Source organism: Balaenoptera ricei, chromosome 9 (genome assembly GCF_028023285.1).
Source record: "Balaenoptera ricei isolate mBalRic1 chromosome 9, mBalRic1.hap2, whole genome shotgun sequence".
NCBI lineage: Eukaryota > Metazoa > Chordata > Mammalia > Artiodactyla > Balaenopteridae > Balaenoptera > Balaenoptera ricei.
In genome coordinates this window covers 74,017,425-74,020,365 of record NC_082647.1, presented here as the reverse complement: position 1 = coordinate 74,020,365, position 2,941 = coordinate 74,017,425, and the positions used below count along the sequence as shown (strand labels likewise).

The 2,941-nt window shown below is 38.9% G+C and overlaps 1 non-coding gene across 1 annotated transcript; it reads left to right on the top strand.

Moving 5' to 3' along the window:
* Nucleotides 1-410: 410 nt before the first annotated feature.
* Nucleotides 411-483, top strand: TRNAR-UCU (transfer RNA arginine (anticodon UCU)). The gene has a single exon. It is a non-coding gene; the product is annotated as a tRNA-Arg (tRNA).
* Nucleotides 484-2,941: the final 2,458 nt, after the last annotated feature.

Genomic DNA, 2,941 nt, shown 5'->3' with positions numbered 1-2,941 from the left:
TGTGTGCAGGCGCATCCCTCTTTGTGTAAAGGTGGCAGATACAGGGATGGAGAACAGTGTTGGCTTTTTGATTTCTGTCTCCTGATGGTTTTACTTTGCCGTTCATGAGGGGAAAAGGGAATAGAAAGAAGTCAAACTTCCCCAAGAGTCTGAGTTTACCTTCTTAATGACATGTTTATTTTTCCACATCACATTTTGCAAAGAAGTGAGAAGTGACCCTCCACAACCTGGCCTGCTTTCCCTAGCTTTGGGCATTACAGTAATTCCCTTAGTTTAGCTGCATATTTTACAAGATATCTCATAAAACCTCAGAAGCTGATTTCTGAGAGAGCTTGCATCACTTACCAATGACTGTGATGGGATGCAACTTAGAAGATAAATGGCAAAAAAAGAAATTGAAGATATGGACTTCCCTGGTGGTCCGGTGGCTAAGACTCTGTGCTTCTAATGCAGGGGGCCCGGGTTCGATCCCTGGTCAGGGAACTAGTTCCTGCATGCCACAACTAAAAAAGATTCCCCGTGCAGCGACTAAAAAGGATCCCGCGTGCTGCAGCTAAGACCTGGCGCAGTCAAATAAATAAATAAATAAATTTTTTTTAATAAATAAATATTTTTAAAAAAAGAAATTGAAGACAAAGTTGCATCTTATGACCATTACCTCAACATAACTGGTTTTTCACTTCTCCAAATTTCTTTCCAGTTTTTATCTGTAATATATACATTTTTAATACTTGCAACCGTAATTCATATAAACTTTCAAGATCAGCTTTTTCACTTATACTAGAAACAATTTCTCGTGTTGTTAGAGACTCTGCAACTATTTTTTTAAAAGAGGACATCGTGCTCTAAGTTGATAGCTTATAATGTATTCAATTATTCATCTGTTAAAGAACATTTGGGTTATTTTCAGTTTATTTTTCTATTATATATAATGCTGTGAAAGAGAGTTTTATAAACATAGCTGTCCATCTTCCTTTTGAATTATTTTCTTGGGGAAAATACAAATTACTTAGAAGGACTATTAGAAGGATTATTGATGTGTCTTCCCCAAAGACAGACTCTATTTTATGGGGCCTGAAATCTATATAACTTGGGGAAAGGGGATCTTTGAGAAAAAGAATACAGAATTACAAACATAAGTTGTTAGGGTCCCTCCCAGTGCCGTGAAGGGACTCATCACAGTGAGGGGCCGTAAGCTCAACTTGTAACAGCTTAACATTATCAAAGTGGTTCCCTCAAATACTGTAATAATTTCAATTTCATCAGTCATATGTAAAATACTTCATCCCTGAAACTTCATGAGTACTGTGTTTTGTAATTTAATTACTTTGGTACCTTAATAACCTGGCTACATTTAACATGGATAATTTGCTTTAGTGTACATTGTTTTGCTTATTAGAAAGACCGTGTTTCATCATCTCTTGCTGTATAACAAACTACCCCAAAACTTAGTGGCTCAAAACATGCGTTTTGTTATATTTTACAATTTGGTAGCTGAGACATTTAGGTAGGATTGGCTGGGCAGTCTTCTACCCTTCATAGTATAGGTTGTGGCTCTAGGCTTGCAGGTGGGCTGGTCTGGAGGGTTCACGATGGCTTCATATTCTCGTCTGATACTTTGCAGATATGAGTAGAAGTTGGGGCTCAGCTGGGACTGTTGACCAGAGCACCTATATGTAATCTCTCCGACATGATGGCCTCAGGGCAGTCAGACCTCTGACATGGCAGCTGGTTTCACCCAGAGCAAGTTTTCAAAGAGAATTGGACAGAGCCTCCAAGACTTTTTATGATCTTGGAAATCTCACAACATTGCTTTTCCCACACTCTATTAGTCAAGCAAATCACTAAGCCCTGTCTGGATTCAAGTGGAATCTCAGTGAGAGGATAGCAAATAATTGAATTGGAGATCATCTTTAATCTACCACAGGGTAATAAATTTTTATTGATTGTGTTCTTGTATAAATTACCTGCTTAATAACATCATATATTGGAATGTCAACAGAATTATGAAGGTTTAAGTAGATCATTAACATGGCTTTATGACAGTCAGGAAAGAGATATTTAGTAATTTGCTAAGTCTATTAAATGTGCCTTTAATAAAGTTGAAAACTCAGAATTATTTCAATAGCTGGCTTAAATAAGGTCACTAGTTTACAGTTATATATTACATGTTTTATATATATTATATCCTGTCTTCCATTTCTTTCTTTCTTATTTATTTATTTTATTCCTTTAGTAAGATGATAAAAATAAATGCCAGATTGTCATTAGCAAATTTAGGTATAGTCATGTTAAATAAATACTACAGAAAAATTGGCGTAGAATATAGGATAGAATATAGGCCTCCGTTTCTGTCCTTCTCTGCTCTTCTATGTATTGTAGGTTTCTGATACCCCACAGATAGCCTTTCCAGGTTTTTATTGCCAGCAAGATTCCAGTTAGGTCTTGCCAATGAGAGGTCCCGGCAAGAAACTGAGAAATGAAAGAGGGGGAAAGTGACTCACTTCCTGTTTTCAGCTTTTAGGCCTCCATCTGCAGCAACAAAAAGCTATGAACTCCAAGCATCCTCTGGCCGTTTCAGTACCATAGTACAGAATTCTTCCTTGATTGCAATGCTCGCCTTTGGCTCACTCCTTGGCTATACCAGCACCAGGACATGCAACAGAGACCCTTGGTAACCTTGGCTCCAGCTGAGTGGTACCTCCTCAGCAGTTCCAGCACCACTTACACAGGGCCCAGTTACATTTCCAGCCACCCACCTCTCTCCAGCACCTTATTTGTGGTCCAAGTACTGACACAGGGGTCCCTGCTTGATGTTTCCAAGATCTCTTGAGGCACCACACAAGTGCATTAGCAAGTGGACACCTGGCTTCCACCACCTCATCCTCCCTTTTGTTTCCTTGGCCCTGGGGATAGTAGCTTCTTCCTGCAGGTGTCAATA